At 44.9% G+C, this 19996-nt stretch overlaps 1 protein-coding gene across 1 annotated transcript in view; it reads right to left on the reverse strand.

Annotated features, from left to right (window-relative positions):
• Positions 1 to 4232, reverse strand: part of LOC120977201 (serine protease 23-like) — a 32132-nt gene extending 27900 nt beyond the window's left edge. Inside the window, exon 1 of the mRNA XM_040405015.1 lies at positions 4172 to 4232. The gene's annotated coding sequence lies outside the window, so the exon portion shown is untranslated. The remainder of the gene's footprint in view (positions 1 to 4171) is intronic.
• Positions 4233 to 19996: the final 15764 nt, after the last annotated feature.

Here is a 19996-nt window from a genome sequence, read left to right on the forward strand (position 1 = left end):
GTGAATCGCAAATGCACAGAGTCTGTAATACACTTACATCCAATGCATCACAATATTATAGTATTGTGATGCATTGTAAAGGGGATCAGACCCCCAAAAGTTAAAAAATAAAGTGTAAAAAAACGTTTAAAAAAAAAGAATACAGTTTTACTAATAAATTTAACGTTTCAGGTAAAAAAAAAAAAGAGAAAAAATAGGGAAAAAAAGAAAAGTACACATATTCTTTATCGCCACATCCGTATCGACAGATCCTATTAAAATATGACCTAACCCCTCAAATGAACACAGTCAAAAATAAAAAATAAAAACTGTACTAAAGAAACAATTTTTTTGTCACCTTACATCACTAAAAGTGCAACACCAAGCGATCAAAAAGGTGTATGCTCCCCAAAATAGTAGCAAAAATATACCCTACCTAAGATAATCGCCCAAAAAATAAAATATCTATGGCTCTCAGACTATGGAGACACTAAAACATTATATATTTTTTTGTTTCAAAAATGATATTATTGTGTAAAACTTACATAAAAAAAAAAAGTTGACATATTAGGTATCACCGCGTCTGTAAGAACCTGCTCTATAAAAATGCCACATGACCTAACCCCATGACCTAAATGGTGTAAAAAAAGGGATTTTTGTCACCTTACATCACAAAAAGTGTAATAGCAAGCTATCAAAAAGTCATATACACCCTAAAATAGTACCAATCAAACCATCATCTCATCCCGAAAAAAATGAGCCCCTACACAAGACCAAAAAATGAAAAAAATAAAATATGGCTTTCAGAATGTGGAGACACTAAAAAAACATTTTTTTCAAAAATGCTTTATTATGTATATTTGGTATTGTCACGTCCGTAACAACCTGCTCTATAAACATACCACATGATCTAACCTGTCAGATGAGCATTGTAAATAACAAAAAAAAAATAACTGTGCCTCACAAAAAGTGTAATATAGAGCAACCAAAAACATATGTACCCTAAAATAGTACCAACAAAACTACCACCTTATCCCATAGTTTCCAAAATAGGGTCACTTTTTTGGAGTTTCTACTGGGACATGGGACATGGTGTCAAAAAACCAGTCCAGCTAAATCTGCCTTCCAAAAACCATATGGCATTCCTTTCCTTCTGCGCCCTGCCGTGTGCCCGTACAGCAGTTTATGACCACATATGGGGTGTTTCTGTAAACTACAGAATCAGGGCAATAAATATTGAGTTTTGTTTGGCTTTTAACCCTTGCTTTGTTACTGGAAAAAATGGATTAGGCTACTTTCACACTTGCGGAAGTGTGATCCGGCAGGCAGTTCCATCGTCTGATGCGGATCCGTCTCACAAATGCATTGCAAGAACGGATCCATCTCTCCGCTTGTCATGCGGACAGACGGATCCGTCTTGTATCTTTTTTCACATTTTTACTGGTCCATTCACACGTCCGCAATTTCGTTCCGCATTTTGCGGAACGGAATTACGGACCCATTCATTTCTATGGGGCAGCACGATGTGCTGTCCGGATCCGGATATGCGGATCCGCACTTCCGGGTCCGCAATTCCGTTCCCGAAAAAAATAGAACATGTCCTATTCTTGTCTGCAATTGCGGACAAGAATAGGCATTTTCTATTAAGTGTCGGCGATGTGCGGTCCGCAAAATGCGGAACGCACATCACCGATGTCTGTGTTTTGCGGATCTGCAAAACACACACGGACGTGTGAATAAACCCTTAAAATGCAAAATCCGCAAATTTCATCTCCATCTTTCATTAATTCTTATGAAACACCTAAAGGATTAACCAAAGTTTGTAAAATCTGTTTTGAATACCTTGAGGGGTGTAGTTTCTAAAATGGGGTCATTTTTGGTGGTTTCTATTATGTAAGCCTCACAAAGTGACTTCAGACCGGAACTGGTTCTTAAAAAGTGGGTTTTGGAAATTTTCTGAAAAATGGCAAGATTTGCTTCTAAACTTCTAAGCCTTCTAACGTCCCCAAAACATAAAATGGCATTCACAAAATGATCCAAACATGAAGTAGACATATGGGGAATGTAATTTAATAAATATTTTTGGAGGTATTACTATCTATTATAAAAGTAGAGAAATAGAAATTTGGAAATTTTTCCAAATTTTTGGTAAGTTTGGTATATATTTTTTTATAAATAAAAAAAATTTTGACTGAATTTTACCACTGTCATGAAGTACAATATGTGACGAGAAAACAATCTCAGAATGGCCTGAATAAGTAAGAGTGTTTTAAAATTATCACCACATAAAGTGATACATGTCAGGTTTGCAAAAAATGGCCTGGTCCTTAAGGTGAAATATGGCAGGGTCCTTAAGGGGTTAATAAAGATATTGTGTTACCCAGTATCTGTTTACGATTTACTGTGGGGGTTTTGGTTTTCTGTTTGGTGTTATTGATTGTGTTTGGCCCCACACCACGCCACCAACATTATTAGTTGGTGGTTTGTACATTTTTGGGGGGGTTTGGTGGTAAAATCAGAATTGCGTTATGGATTCCGTTACCACGGACCATAACGCAATTCTATGACGGAATGCCATTAGAGGCATTCCCTTATTCATTCTGTCATAATAGAAGTCTATGGCCTGCATAACGGATCCATCCCATTTCCGTTATGCAGGAGAGGACTCCCCTGCATAACGGAAATGGGACAAATCAGTTTTGCAGCCCATAGACTACTATTATGACGGAATGCCTCTAAAGGCATTCCGTTATGCATTCCATCCTAGAATTGCATTATGGTCCGTGGTAATGAAATCCATAACGCAATTCTGCTTTTACCACCAAACGAAGCGTGAACGAATTTCAAATTATGAAGTACTTAAAATAATGTAATAAATCTTAATTCTAATTGTTACTATTTTCTCATAGTATATTTGTTCATTTAATTTCCATTACATAATTATGGGGACAGACATCTTGTCTGAGTTGCTGCTTTAAAGAAAAAAGAAAAGCAGTATTGCGAGCAAGTTCTGGTCATGTTATCCTGCATGGTCATGGGCAAGATGAGCCATAACCATCACCAATTGTCAATGGTCTGATCCTGTATCTGCCACTAGCTTTATAATAGAGATGTTACTGGAATTCTTTATTATAGAGGTGTTACTGTAATTCTGCCTTCTAATGATAGATAACTGCTAAAACTTCCCACAAACGAAAAATAAAACCTCCCCAAAGGTAGATAGTCCTATGGAATTACATTAGGCTGGTGCCTATTGAATTCAATAGCCGGTCCTAATGCATGGATGAACAGGTTTCTTCTAAGACACCATTTGTAGCTACTATCAACTCTTAGTAAAGTAATAAAGGGGCTTGCTCCCCAGTTGATAGAAGTTACAAATCTTATCCACATTGATGTAACATCTGATACTGAACATGATGCTCTATTTAAGCTGCCCAAATATATCAAGAGTGACCATGGCATAAAAGTTTTCTACTCTTAGTTATCTAATTAATCTACATTGCTTTACAAAAGTAAGTCACACTCACCTTTTATTAAGTAAACCCGAGTAGCCATTCCCCGTTCAAAAAGATAAATAAAAAAAATAGAACAAAAAATTTCTGAGTTAATAATTGCCACATCACACAGCTCCCTGCAATACTGCCAAAGGCTATAAAGTTACAAAGCCTTTATATCCCAAGCAGCGCTGGACAGTAGAACACTTGTTCTTGTATATGTAAACCAGATTTTACTGGTTCGCTTATTCAATTGCTCCTTTAATATGATTATCTGCCCTGTGTTGGCACAAGAAACGTTCACTGCTATGTCCTAAGTCTATACGAATCTAATCAGCTTGGAGTGTTGACGTGGGGCTATCAAATTGAGAGAATACTGCTGCAATCCTAAGGATATGTTTTGGCCAATAATTCAATAAGAACCAGTTATCTGCCACCCTCTATAGACATTTGATTCTTGATCTATCCAGTAATAGTCACTTTAATTCATACTAACTGAACTAATCTATGCATGTATACTGCACTGTATTATCTGCTTATCTGTAGACAGCTTCAACCATATGGCACACAGTTCACTTTATTAGGTAGAAGAGCACAGCAGGGGCCTCACATCCACCCTCATCCTCTAAGTGCAGTCAGCAGCTCTTCACATCACTCTTTACCCAAGCGTCCTACACAGACCTGATTGTGCCGCTTACCTACCATTGAGTTAGTTGAAGTTCTCACTCACTCATAGCTGTGTCCCACTTCCTCTTCAAGACTATTCTTTGTCTCATGTCACCTACTTCCCGCCCCTCGCACACCTACTAGTCACTGAGTGCGTAGGAGGAGGGGGGCAAGCTTCTGCATGATTGGAATGTAGCACACTGAAAAGGGTAGAGGGGAAACATCCACCTGTAGCACGAAACTACAGTACCAGAAATATACAAGCCTAAATGGTTTGTAAATCTATTTTATTCTTCTAATGGGATCTTGTCTGATGATAATTTACCTACATGTTGTGACACCGCCAAATGGTAGTATAACACCAACAATGGAAGATGCCGATTGCTTCTGTGTTCCAGTTACTTAAAAAGGTTGTCCGCTTTTTTTTTAATATTGATGACCTATCCTCAAGATAGGTCATCAATATCAGATCGGCCAATCTGACCCGCCAATCAGCTGTTGTAAGAGACCACATCGCTTATTCGAGCGCTGCCTCCCCTTTATTTCTTACTATCGCAAAGTTGTGAGCAAGTGTACAGTCAGGTCCATAAATATTGGGACATCGACACAATTGTAACATTTTTGGCTCTATACACCACCACAATGGATTTGAAATGAAACAAACAAGATGTGCTTTACCTGCAGACTGTCAGCTTTAATTTGAGGGTATTTACATCCAAATCAGGTGAACGATGTAGGAATTACAACAGTTTGCATATGAACTTCCCACTTGTTAAGGGACCAAAAGTAATGGGACAATTGTCTTCTCAGCTGTTCCATGGCCAGGTGTGTGTTATTCCCTCATTATCCCAATTACAATAAGCAGATAAAAGGTCCAGAGTTCATTTCAAGTGTGCTATTTGCATTTGGAATCTGTTGCTGTCAACTCTCAAGATGAGATCGAAAGAGCTGTCACCATCAGTGAAGCAAGCCATCATTAGGATGAAAAAACACAACAAACCCATCAGAGCGATAGCAAAAACATTAGGGGTTTCCAAAACAACTGTTTGGAACATTCTGAAAAAGAAGGTGAGCTCAGCAACACCAAAAGACCCGGAAGACCACGGAAAACAACTGTGGTGGATGACCGAAGAATTATTTCCCTGGTGAAGAAAACACCCTTCACAACAGTTGGCCAGATCAAGAACACTCTCCAGGAGGTAGGTGTATGTGTGTCAAAGTCAACAATCAAGAGAAGACTTCACCAGAGTGAATACAGAGGGTTCACCACAAGATGGAAACCATTGGTGAGCCTCAAAAACAGGAAGGCCAGATTAGAGTTTGCCAAACGACATCTAAAAAAGCCTTCACAGTTCTGGAACAACATCCTATGGACAGCTGAGACCAAGATCAACTTGTACCAGAGTGATGGGAAGAGAAGAGTATGGAGAAGGAAAGGAACTGCTCATGATCCTAAGCATACCACCTCATCAGTGAAGCATGGTGGTGGTAGTGTCATGGCGTGGGCATGTATGGCTGCCAATGGAACTGGTTCTCTTGTATTTATTGATGATGTGACTGCTGACAAAAGCACCAGGATGAATTCTGAATTGTTTCAGGCAATATTATCTGCTCCTATTCAGCCAAATGCTTCAGAACTCATTGGACGGCGCTTCACAGTGCAGATGGACAATGACCCAAAGCAAACTGCAAAAGCAACCAAAGAGTTTTTTAAGGGAAAGAAGTGGAATGTTATGCAATGGCCAAGTCAATCACCTGACCTGAATCTGATTGAGCATGCATTTCAAAACTGAAGGGAAAATGCCCCAAGAACAAGCAGGAACTGAAGATAGTTGCAGTAGAGGCCTGACAGAGCATCACCAGGGATGAAACCCAGCGTCTGGTGATGTCTATGTGTTCCAGACTTCAGGCTGTAATTGACTGAAAAGGATTTGCAACCAAGTATTAAAAAGTGAAAGTTTGATTTATGATTATTATTCTGTCCCATTACTTTTGGTTCCTTAACAAGTGGGAGGCACATATGCAAACTGTTGTAATTTTTAAACCGTTCACCTGATTTGGATGTAAATACCCTCAAATTAAAGCTGACAGTCTGCAGGTAAAGCACATCTTCTTCGTTTCATTTCAAATCTATTGTGGTGGTGTATAGAGCCAAAAATGTTAGAATTGTGTCGATGTCCCAATATTTATGGACCTGACTGTAATTACATCTCAACTGTTCCATTCACTTCAATGGAAACTGCTGTGTACTATTCACTTGAACAGAAATATAGTTCCCCCCCCCCCCCCACTTCCCCCCAGTTAATCCTTACATATTACTTAATAGCTATGTAATAAAACAGATTATGGGAATTTAAATTACTGCAATAATAAAAATAATAATAATATATATATATGTTATACAATGTAACATGGATGTAGAACTTTCTGTATGAAATTTTAATTTCATAGGTCCCCCAATGAAAGTGTTGCAGCCCCGGCAATAATAATTCCTGCGTGTGTGTCTTGCAGAAGTCTCCATTGAACCTTATAGATACACATGTGCGTAAGGTTCATACCACACAAGCACAAATATGGTGCAAGTTTCAGGAGGTCTATGAATTTCACCATTTAAAATGATGATAATTAGATAAAGGAAAAAATTATCACTAAAACCCTCAATTTCAGTAGCAAAGGGGTTTTCGGAGAATGGTTTAAAGAGGACCTTTCACCGATTCTTACCCTATGAACTAACTATACAGACATGTGGAGCGGCACCCGGGGATCTCACTGCACTTACTATTATCCCCGGGCGCCGCTCCGTTCTCCTGCTATGTCCTCCGGTATCTCCGCTCACTAAGTTATAGTAGGCGGAGATACCAGTCCCTAAGTTATGGTAGGCGGAGTCTGCCCTAGCGCTGGCCAATCGCAGCGCAGAGCTCACAGCCTGGGAGGTTATTTTCTCCCAGGCTGTGAGCTCTGCAATGCGATTGGCCAGCGCTAGGGCAGACTCCGCCTACCATAACTTAGGGAACGGAGATACCGGAGGGCATAGCAGGAGAACGGAGCGGCGCCCGGGGATAATAGTAAGTGCAGAGAGATCCCCGGGCGCCGCTCCACATGTCTGTATACTTAGTTCATAGGGTAAGAATCGGTGAAAGGTCCTCTTTAAAATGGTTGCCAGCAACATGTCCTAAAATGTGGGCAGGACTAGTTGCCTCCACTTGCAGAGTTGTCTGAGAGGGGGGAGCCTCACTACACTCTGGTACTTGCATATACTACAGTCGTGGCCAAAAGTTTTGAGAATGACACAAATATTAGTTTTCACAAAGTTTGCTGCTAAACTGCTTTTAGATCTTTGTTTCAGTTGTTTCTGGGATGTAGTGAAATATAATTACACGCACTTCATACGTTTCAAAGGCTTTTATCAACAATTACATGACATTTATGCAAAGAGTCAGTATTTGCAGTGTTGGCCCTTCTTTTTCAGGACCTCTGCAATTCGACTGGGCATGCTCTCAATCAACTTCTGGGCCAATTCCTGACTGATAGCAACCCATTCTTTCATAATCACTTCTTGGAGTTTGTCAGAATTAGTGGGTTTTTGTTTGTCCACCCGCCTCTTGAGGATTGACCACAAGTTCTCAATGGGATTAAGATCTGGGGAGTTTCCAGGCCATGGACCCAAAATGTCAACGTTTTGGTCCCCGAGCCACTTAGTTATCACTTTTGCCTTATGGCACGGTGCTCCATCATGCTGGAAAATGCATTGTTCTTCACTAAACTGTTGTTGGATTGTTGGAGTTGCTGTTGGAGGGTGTTTTGGTACTATTCTTTATTCATGGCTGTGTTTTTGGGCAAAATTGTAAATGAGCCCACTCCCTTGGATGAGAAGCAACACCACACATGAATGGTCTCAGGATGCTTTACTGTTGGCATGACACAGGACTGATGGTAGTGCTCACCTTTTCTTCTCCGGACAAGCCTTTTTCCAGATGCCCCAAACAATCGGAAAGAGGCTTCATCGGAGAATATGACTTTGCCCCAGTCCTCAGCAGTCCATTCACCATACTTTCTGCAGAAGATTAATCTGTCCCTGATGTTTTTTTTGGAGAGAAGTGGCTTCTTTGCTGCCCTTCTTGATACCAGGCCATCTTCCAAAAGTCTCACTGTGCGTGCAGATGCGCTCACACCTGCCTGCTGCCATTCCTGAGCAAGCTCTGCACTGGTGGCACTCCGATCCCGCAGCTGAATTCTCTTTAGGAGACGATCCTGGCGCTTGCTGGACTTTCTTGGATGCCCTGAAGCCTTCTTAACAAGAATTGAACCTCTTTCCTTGAAGTTCTTGATGATCCTATAAATTGTTGATTGGGGTGCAATCTTAGTAGCCACAATATCCTTGCCTGTGAAGCCATTTTTATGCAACGCAATGATGGCTGCACGCGTTTCTTTGTAGGTCACCATGGTTAACAATGGAAGAACAATGATTTCAAGCATCACCCTCCTTTTAACATGTCAAGTCTGCCATTTTAACCCAATCAGCCTGACATAATGATCTCCAGCCTTGTGCTCGTCAACATTCTCACCTGAGTTAACAAGACGATTACTGAAATGATCTCAGCAGGTCCTTTAATGACAGCAATGAAATGCAGTGGAAATTTTTTTTTGGGATTAAGTTAATTTTCATGGCAAAGAAGGACTGTGCAATTCATCTGATCACTCTTCATAACATTCTGGAGTATATGCAAATTGCTATTATAAAAACTTAAGCAGCAACTTTTCCAATTTCCAATATTTATATAATTCTCAAAACTATTGGCCACGACTGTACATATTGTTGAGCTTTCCTGTCAGTCATGATGGCCTATCATAGGAAGGATTACATTATTACCAGTAGAGATGAGCAGAGTTTTGAAAAATTTGATTTGGCGCCAAAGTTAGCCAAGTTTGATTAGTTACAAAACGCTATAAATCAGGTATACTCAGGTCACTCTGCCTTAGGTATGGCCACACAGTAAGGCCATACTGCAGTGAAGAACCATGCGGGCAATTATCCTGCGACTGCCCTTCATTTAATAATGAAGACTGCACTGTATAGTCTCTTATTGTTAATGGACACGTAGCACCTTTAACCGCCTCCGGACCGCCTAACGCAGGATCGCGTTCCGGAGGCGGCAGCTGCAGGCAGAGTCATGCATATATACGTGTCATCTCACGAGACGTGAGATTTCGCTCAAAGCCGGCCCGCGCATGCGCATCGCGGGCCGGCAAAAGTTCAAGGAGTATTTCGTCAGCAACCTGCCAGCCAATGATCGTTGCTGGCAGGTTGCTGATTTTTAAAAAATCGAATCAGAAGCCATCTAACACCTTATATTTATAAATATAAGGTGTTAAATGGCTTCTCTGCTTCTCTGCTCCTCTGCTGGTCCTTTTGGTCGGTTGGTTCCAGCAGAGGAGCAGACATCACAGTGAGTACACACCAAACACTTCACTTAGCCCCAGATCACCCCCCATCACCCTAATTAACCCCTTGATCACCCCTTGATCGCCCCTGTCAATCACTAGTGAAAGGGAAAAAAGTGATCAGTGTAAACGGTCACTTTTTTCCCCACTAGTATTGACTGTTAGGTTTTAGGATAGTTTAGGTCCCTTGGTTAGGTAGTTAGCGTCAGTTAGCGCCCAGCCCACCGCACCGCAGTCACTTATTCGCTGATTAGCGTATCGCTAATCAGCATTTGTACTTTTATAGTATCTGTAAGTGATCAAAACTGATCACAGTCAGATCTATAATTGTATTAGTGTCACCTTAGTTCACCCTCCACCCAAAACGCAGTGTTTGCCCGATCAGGCCTGATCGGTCGCCCACACGTGCGTTCACCCACACCCGCCGTAGTGACAAAAAATTATTATTTTTTTTGATCACTGCACAATCACTTTACAAGCGCTGCGGCGATAAAAAAATCAGTTTTGATATTTTTTATCAATCGCAGCGGCCTCCAGTACTTCGCTAGCCTCCCATTTGTAAGACAGGCTTGCTTTTTTTCTTGGGTAGTCTCAGGGAATACCCCTAAATTTAGTAGTCCAAATGTCAAACAGGGGGTATTCTTCTGAAGAGGCCTACAGGCTTCTGACCCAGTCGGATGAGGAATGGGAACCCCCCGAATCTAGCGGGTCAGAATATGAACCTGTAGAAAGCAGTGGCAGTCTGACCCAAAGTTCGGACAAGGAGGTTGAGGTCCCTGATAGCACCAGATGTACCCGGCCCCTTGTTGCTAGACCACAGGTTGCGCAGGATCCGCTTCAAGGGCAGCAGAGTGGGGCTGGCGCTGTCGGATTACGTGGTGAAGTGGCGAGCACCAGAAGGGCAGTTGAAGCTGGTACGGTGGCACGTGCAATAGTTACCCCGTCGCAGGACCGCACAGACAGGCCCGTAGAGCCCCTAGAGTCCCTGAGGTGCTGGCAAACCCTGATTGGCAGTCCCCAACTTCAGCCGCACCTGTAGTTCCCCCTTTCACCGCCCAGTCTGGAGTTCGGGTTGAGACAGCTCAGATCGGTTCGGCACTGGGATTTTTTGAGCTGTTCTTGACTGCGGAGCTCTTGGACTTAGTCGTGGCAGAAACAAATCGGTATGCCACTCAATTTATAGCCGCCAACCCGGGAAGCTATTATGCCCAGCCTTTCCAGTGGAAACCAGTCCAAGTTTCCGAATTAAAAAAATTTCTGGGCCTTCTCCTCAACATGGGTCTAACCAAAAAGCATGAATTGCGGTCATATTGGTCCACGAACCCAATTCATCACATGCCCATGTTCTCTGCTGCTATGTCCAGGGCACGATTTGAGGCCATAATGCGTTTCCTGCACTATAGCGACAACACCACCTCCCGTCCCAGATGCCACCCAGCTTTTGACCGGCTCCACAAAATTCGGCCCCTCATAGACCACTTCAACAACAAATTTGCAGATTTGGATACCCCTGAGCAAAACATCTGCGTAGACGAGTCCCTTATACATTTTACCGGGCGCCTTGGCTTCAAACAATACATCCCAAGCAAGCGCGCCCGGTATGGGGTCAAATTGTATAAGCTCTGTGAAAGGGCCACAGGCTATACCCACAAATTTCGGATCTATGAGGGAAAAGATCAGACCCTGGAGCCGGTCGGTTGCCCTGACTACCTGGGGAGCAGTGGGAAGACAGTCTGGGACTTGGTGTCACCCTTATTTGGCAAGGGGTACCATCTTTATGTGGACAATTTTTACACAAGTGTGCCCCTCTTCAGGCATTTGTTCCTAGAACAGATTGGCTGCTGTGGCACCGTGCGACCTAGTCGCCGGGGCTTCCCCCAACGGCTCGTTACCACCCGTCTTGCAAGGGGGGAGAGGGCTGCCTTGTGTAACGAAGAACTGCTCGCGGTGAAATGGAGAGACAAGCTTGACGTTTACATGCTCTCCTCCATTCACGCAGACACGACAATACAAATTGAACGGGCAACCAGTGTCATTGAAAAGCCCCTCTCAGTCCATGACTATAATGCGCTCATGGGAGGGGTGGACTTCAATGACCAGATGTTGGCTCCCTATTTAGTTTCCTGACGCACCAGACGCTGGTATAAGAAGGTGTCTGTATATTTGATTCAATTGGCGATGTACAATAGTTTTGTTCTCTACAGTAAGGCTGGGAGAACGGGATCCTTCCTCAAATTTCAGGAAGAGATCATCGCGAACCTCCTGTATCCAGGAGGTTCCGTGGCCCCAACCACCAGTGTAGTGAGCCGTCTACACGAGCGACATTTCCCCAATGTCGTTGCTGGTATCTCAACCCAACCGTCACCCCGAAAAAGATGTCGTGTCTGTAGCAGGAGTGGAATAAGGCGTGACACCCGCTATTTCTGTCCTGACTGCCCTGACCACCCTGCCCTATGCTTAGGGGAGTGTTTCCGGAAGTATTACACACAGGTACACTTAGCATAGGGATTGCATCTCACAGGACAGGCACACAGGGCTATTAGGGCCCTTTCACTCACAGCTGCTGCAAACCTCTCCTTTGACCTGGGATAAAGTGCATAATGTACTTCGCCACATCTTTGGGCGATTTGCGCTTTGTACATTGTCCCATGGGGAAGGAGAGGTTTGCCCTATAAAGGTAAAAAAAACAAAAACACCGGTAAGCAAAAAAGTTAACGTTCAGTTCAAAAAGTTAAATAAAGTTTATATGTTCCGTTCAAATGTTATTATAAAGTTAATAAATTTATTACGTTGCGGCCTGTTTTTTGTTTTTTTTACCTTCCAGGTGGACCAACCGATCGACTAGCTGCAGCACTGATGTGCATTCTGACAGAAGCATTGCGCTGCTTTTCAGATTACACAAAAGTCAGTGTATGCGGCGCTGCAAGACGAGATTTCTCCTCTGCAGTAAAAGATACGTTTGCAGAAGCATATGAGCTGAGGAGGCGGCGGTGTTCATATACTTTGGCAAACACTTTGTATATAAAAAAAATAAAAAATCCCGGCAATGATTTATTCATCCACATCGATTGATGTGAATGGAGAAATCGGGTTTGCCAGGGCATACGAGCTAAGTGGGTATGGATGTTGGGCGGAGCTCCTATGTCCTGGCAGACGCCTTTCCCCTTCTTTTTTTTTTGGCAGAGATTTTTTCATCCACATTGATCGATGCGAATGAAGAAATCTGTGCTGTTCATTTTTTCTTTCAGCCCAGAGGCTGAACGAAAAAAAAAAAATATCATTACCCGTATGCTCAATATAAGGCCTCATGCACACGACTGTTGTGTGCATCCGTGACCATTGTGCCGTTTTCCGTTTTTTTTTCGCGGACCCATTGACTTTCAATGGGTCTGTGGAAAAATCGGAAAATGCACCGTTTGGCAGCCGCATCCGTGAGCCGTGTTTCCTGGCCGTGAAAAAAATATGACCTGTCCTATTTTTTTCACGGCCAACGGTTCACGGACCCATTCAAGTCAATGGGTCCGTGAAAGAACACGGATGCACACAAGATTGGCATCCGTGGCCGTAGGTTAGTTTTTATACAGACGGATCCGAAGATCCGTCTGCATAAAAGCTTTTTCAGAGATGAGTTTTCACTTCGTGAAAACTCAAATCCGACAGTATATTCTAACACAGAGGCGTTCCCATGGTGATGGGGACGCTTCAGGTTAGAATATACTAACAGAACTGTGTACATGACTGCCCCCTGCTGCCTGGCAGGTGCTGCCAGGCAGCAGGGGGCAGCCCCCCCTCCCTGTAGTTAACACATTGGTGGCCAGTGCGGCCGGCCCCCCCCTCCCCTGTAGTTAACTCATTGGTGGCCAGTGCGGCCCCTCCCCTTTAGTTAACTCATTGGTGGCCAGTGGGCCCCCCCCTGTAGTTAACTCATTGGTGGCCAGTGGGCCCCCCCCCCCTGTAGTTAACTCATTGGTGGCCAGCGCGGCCGGCCCCCCTCCCTCCCCTGTAGTTAACTCGTTGGTGGGCAGTGGGCCCCCCCCTCCCTTCCCATGTAGTTAACTCGTTGGTGGCCAGTGGGCCTTCTCCCCTCCCTCCCCCTCCTAATTAAAATCTCCCCCCTATCATTGGTGGCAGCGGAGTGTACCGATCGGAGTCCCAGTTTAATCGCTGGGGCTCCGATCGGTAACCATGGCAACCAGGACGCTACTGCAGTCCCGGTTGCCATGGTTACTTAGCAATTTGTAGAACCATTATACTTACCTGCGAACTGCGATGGTCTGCGTCCGGTCGGGAGCTCCTCCTACTGGTAAGTGACAGGTCATGTCACTTACCAGTAGGAGGAGCTCCCGGCCGGACCTGTCACTTACCAGTAGGAGGAGCTCCCGGCCGGACGCAGAGATCGCAGCTCGCAGGTAAGTATCATGGTTCTACAAATTGCTAAGTAACCATGGCAACCGGGACTGCAGTAGCGTCTTGGTTGCCATGGTTACCGATCGGAGCCCCAGCGATTAAACTGGGACTCCGATTGGTACACTCCGCTGCCACCAATGATAGGGGGGAGATTTTAATTAGGAGGGGGGGGCCCACTGCCCACCAACGAGTTAACTACAGGGGAGGGAGGGGGGCCGGCCGCACTGGCCACCAATGAGTTAACTACAGGGGAGGGGAGGGGCCGCACTGGCCACCAATGAGTTAACTACAGGGGAGGGGGGGCCCACTGGCCACTAATGAGTTAACTACAGGGGAGGGGGGGGCGGCCGCACTGGCCACCAATGAGTTAACTACAGGGGAGGGGGGGGGCCGGCCACCAATGTGTTAACTACAGGGGGGGGGCTGCCCCCTGTTGCCTGGCAGCACCTGCCAGGCAGCAGGGGGCAGTCATGTACACAGTTCTTTTAGTATATTCTAACCTGAAGCGTCCCCATCACCATGGGAACGCCTCTGTGTTAGAATATACTGTCGGATTTGAGTTTCACGATGTAACTCAAATCCGACAGTATATTCTAACATAGAGGCATTCCCATGGTGATGGGGACGCTTCAAGTTAAAATATACCATCGGATTGGAGAAAACTCCGATCGGATGGTATATTAACTCCTGACTTTACATTGAAAGTCAATGGGGGACGGATCCGTTTGAAATTGCACCATATTGTGTCAACGTCAAACGGATCCGTCCCCCATGACTTGCATTGTAATTCAGGACGGATCCGTTTGGCTCCGCACGGCCAGGCGTACACCAAAATGACTTTTTTTTCATGTCCGTGGATCCTCAAAAAATCAAGGAAGACCCACGGACGAAAAAACGGTCACGGATCACGGAAAAACGGAACCCCGTTTTGCGGACCGCAAAAAAATACGGTCGTGTGCATGAGGCCTAAGGAGAATAGCAGAAACTCCTAATGCTGGCCATACATGTAATGATTGCGGAGACCCTCAAATGCCAGGGCAGTACAAACACCCCACAAATGACCCCATTTTGGAAAGAAGACACCCCAAGGTATTCACTGAGGGGCATATTGAGTCCATGAAAAATTGAAATTTTTGTCCCAAGTTAGCGTAAAGGGAGACTTTGTGGGAATTTTTTTTTTTTATTTCCGCTAACTTGTGGCAAAAAAAAATACATTTCTATGAACTCGTCATGCCCCTCATTGAATACCTTGGGGTGTCTTCTTTCCAAAATGGGGTCACATGTGGGGTAGTTATACTGCCCTGGCATTCTAGGTGCCCTAATGTGTGGTAAGTAGTTTGAAATCAAAATGTGTAAAAAATGACCTGTGAAATCCTAAAGGTGCTCTTTGGAATGTGGGCCCCTTTGCCCACCTAGGCTGCAGAAAAGTGTCACACATATGGTATCGCCGTACTCAGGAGAAGTTGGGCAATGTGTTTTGGGGTGTCATTTTACATATACCCATGCTGGGTGAGAGAAATATCTCGGCAAAAGACAACTTTTCACATTTTTTTATACAAAGTTGGCATTTGACCGAGATATTGTTTTATAGGGGTGTGACATCACAGGGGATAGCCATCTACAGATTGGCTGGCTGCATGGCATTAGGGGTGATCTCGCATTCCCGGGCTGCTTACATCCACTTTGTAACACATGCAACCACCATTTTAGTAAAAACCTGATTTGTTACCATCAAGAAAGAGGAAATTTAGTTTTGTTGTGAATCAAAGTTTTCCTAAACTTCGGACCAAATTCCAGTTCGAAATGCTTTGTTCAACACTAATTACCATCTATCTATAAGCAGTGAAGTGAGGCCCCGCCCCCTTCCTTTTTTCCCCAGGCTACTCTGAAAGTGGATGCTCACATTTTACATGTTGCTGGAGGCCATTTTAAATCATTCCCAAAGAATCCCTTTAACACCGAAGTAAGTGGTCAATAAATGATTCCACTGTATTATGGGACAAAATGTAGATGGTGATTCAATAGTTCGCACTGTGTGCCAGAGTAAAAAAAAAAATAATAATATACCCCTTGTTTGGGTTTGTTTCCCCACACTCCAAAAATATACTAATCATTTTTCCATTTTGTTTACATTCCATAATAAGATGGAAAAGGTAGTTAAGCTAAACCAGGGATGATTGATGGTCTCTGACAAATGTTTAATGTAGTCATTGCCAGAGCATGACCCAAATTACAATTATCTGCCAGCTATCACACAAGACCCTTGGGAAATCTTGAAACATGACACAAGGCTACATTTCTTTTATTGGCCATCACATGGCTGTTGTCTGTAGGTATATTCACACATCCATTTTTAAACGGACTGAATACTGGCTGGCAAAAATAGGACATGTCCAATTTTGTCCGTTTTCATAGCTGACAGACCCCATAATTGAAGGGGATGGTTTTTAATGACAATTTTTTTCGGAAAGGCATCGGTGAAAAACAGCCGTGAAAATACTGTTGGGTGCCTTCCTGGATGTCCGTGTCACAATGATTGGTGACAAATTGACTGCTGACATCCATAGAAAGACGACCGCGACCAATTCCCTCTTACACTAAGAAAGTCACCACCCTGTCCCACTCAAATGGGGGATCCCGAGGGGACAATATCTCCGTGCACGACGGAATTGTTCGGAGGAGAAGACCTTTTATCATGAAGCCAAGAAGCTTCAAATGAGGTTTAAAGACAGGGGATACCCTCAGAGATGTCTTAATGAAGCATTTAAGAATGCAGCGCAACAGGATAGAACCAGCCTATTAGTACCCAAACATAAAGATCAGGACGGGATGCAACCCCCCCCCCGAATTATATCAACATATGACTCAGCCAATCACCAGATCATGATGACGTTGAATAGATACTGGCCCATATTACGAATGGACCAGGATCTATGTGACATCTTGACGGAGAGACCATGTGTCAGTTACAGACGAGGGAGGAGTCTCAAGGACCGACTTGTCCATAGCCACTATACGGCCCCCATTAGAGAGGGCACGTGGCTTGATCGCAAGCAGACAGGGATGTATAGGTGTGGATCATGCAAAGCATGTAAATATACACTCACCTAAAGAATTATTAGGAACACCATAACAATACAGTGTTGGACCCCTTTTGCCTTCAGAACTGCCTTAATTCTACGTGGCATTGATTCAACAAGGTGCTGATAGCATTCTTTAGAAATGTTGGCCCATATTGGTAGGATAGCATCTTGCAGTTGATGGAGATTTGAGGGATGCACATCCAGGGCATGAAGCTCCCGTTCCACCACATCCCAAAGATGCTCTATTGGGTTGAGATCTGGTGACTGTGGGGGCCATTTTAGTACAGTGAACTCATTGTCATGTTCAAGAAACCATTTTTCCAGTCTTCAACAGTCCAATTTTGGTGAGCTCGTGCAAATTGTAGCCTCTCTTTCCTATTTGTAGTGGAGATGAGTGGTACCCGGTGGGGTCTTCTGCTGTTATAGCCCATCCGCCTCAAGGTTGTGCTTGTTGTGGCTTCACAAATGCTTTGCTGTATACCTCGGTTGTAACGAGTGGTTATTTCAGTCAACGTTGCTCTTCTATCAGCTTGAATCAGTCGGCCCATTCTCCTCTGACCTCTAGCATCCACAAGGCATTTTCGCCCACAGGACTGCCGCATACTGGATGTTTTTCCCTTTTCACACCATTCTTTAGGTGAGTGTATATCAACATCTAAAACAATAACATGCACGGCCACTGGACGAGTATTTAAAATCAGGGACTTTTGTAAGGCCTCATGCACACGACCGTTGTGTGCATCCGTGGCCGTTGTTCCGTTTTCCGTGATTTTCTGCGGACCCATTGACTTTCAATGGGTCCGTTGAAAACTCTGAAAATGCACCGTTGTTAATCCACGGCGGTGATCCGTGTTTCCGGTCCGTCAAAAAAATATGACCTGTCCTATTTTTTTGACGGACAACGGTTCACGGACCCATTCAAGTCAATGGGTCCGTGAAAAAACACGGATGCACACAAGATTGGCATCCGCGTTCGTGATCCGTGGCCATAGGCTACTTTCACACAGACGGATCGCAGATCCGTCTGCGTAAAAGCTTTTTCAGAGCAAATCCGACAGTATATTCTAACACAGAGGCGTTCCCATGGTGATGGGGACGCTTCAAGTTAGAATATACTAAGAACTTTGTACATGACTGCCCCCTGCTGCCTGGCAGCACCCGATCTCTTACAGGGGGCTGTGATCCGCACAATTAACCCCTCAGGTGCCGCACCTGAGGGGTTAATTGTGCGTATCATAGCCCCCTGTAAGAGATCAGGTGCTGCCAGGCAGGAAAGGGCACCCCCCCCTCCCCAGTTTTAAATTCATTGGTGGCCAGTGTGCCCCCCCCTCCCTTTCCTGTATTACTGTACATTCATCGGTGATCAGTGCGGCCCCCCCCCCTCCCTCCCCAGTATTATATTCATTGGTGGCCAGTGCGGCCTCCCCTCTCGCCCCCTAATTAAAATCACCCCCCATCATTGGTGGCCAGTGCGGCCTCCCCTCTTCCCCCCCCCCCCTAATTAAAATCACCTTCCCCCCATCATTGGTGGCAGCGGAGAGTTCCAATCGGAGTCCCAGTTTAATCGCTGGAGCTCCGATCGGTAACCATGGCAACCAGGACGCTACTGCAGTCCTGGTTGCCATGGTTACTTAGCAATTTTTAGAAGCATTATACTTACCTGCGATGTCTGTGACCGGCCGGGCGCTCCTCCTACTGGTAAGTGACAGGTCTGTGCTATAGGCAATGCGCCGCACAGACCTAGGAGCGGCGCCCGGCCGGTCACAGACAGCGAAGGTAAGTATAATGCTTCTAAAATTGCTAAGTAACCATGGCAACCAGGACTGCAGTAGCGTCCTGGTTGCCATGGTTACCGATCGGAGCCCCAGCGAATAAACTGGGACTCCGATCGAAACTCTCCGCTGCCACCAATGATGGGGGAAGGTGATTTTAATTAGGGGGGGGGGGGGGGGGAGGGGAGGCCTTGTTTTGTGTTTGTACTGTGTTGTTAATATCCAGCAATATTTAGTCAATGATGGTGCCACAGGCACTCTATTATCCTCACCTCATACCTGGGGTACTCTAGTATAACTCCTTATCCCTGTAGGGAAGTGTTTCTCAAATAGTGGGGCGCGCCAGGCTCTGTGAAGGGGGGCTCGTTCAGGGCCGGCCTTTGGGGTGTGCAAATTTCTTCTGTATAATGCCGGCAGGCGACGCAGACAAGTGACGTCACTGAGGGACGCGCCGGCCGCCCGGCCCGCCTGCATTATACAGAAGATATACGGTACTATTAGGAGTGAGGGGGGCATGTTTAATAACTTTAAACGGCGGCCACACGGAATCGGTGGATGGCACAGTTAAGGGGTGGGGGGTCTGTGGATGGCACTGTTATGGGCTGGGGGGGCACTGTGGATGGCACTGTTATGGGGTGGGGGGTCTGTGGATGGCACATATATAACAGTGCCAGCCACAGATCCCCCCCATAAGTGTCCGTCATCCACAGATCCCACCATAAGTGTCCGTCATCCACAGATCCCCCCCCATAAGTGTCCGTTATCCACAGATCCCACCATGTGTCCGTCATCCACAGATCCCCCCATAAGTGTCCGTCATCCACAGATCCCCCCATAAGTGTCCGTCATCCACAGATCCCCCCCATAAGTGTCCGTCATCCACAGATCCCCCCATAAGGGTCCGTCATCCACAGATCCCCCCATAAGTGTCCGTCATCCACAGATCACCCCATAAGTGTGTGTCCGATCCACATTTCTTTCTTTTTTTATTCTCTTATACGTTAATAAGGATAGTGTTATGCAGAGGCGTACTTATAACAATTTTATAGACAAATGATACTATTTACAGTTGCGCGGGGGGAGCAAAATGTTTTCTTCTTCCTGGGGGGGGGGGGGGGGGGGGGCATGACAGAAAATAATTGAGAAGCACTGC

Source organism: Bufo bufo, chromosome 8, assembly GCF_905171765.1.
Source record: "Bufo bufo chromosome 8, aBufBuf1.1, whole genome shotgun sequence".
Lineage (NCBI taxonomy): Eukaryota > Metazoa > Chordata > Amphibia > Anura > Bufonidae > Bufo > Bufo bufo.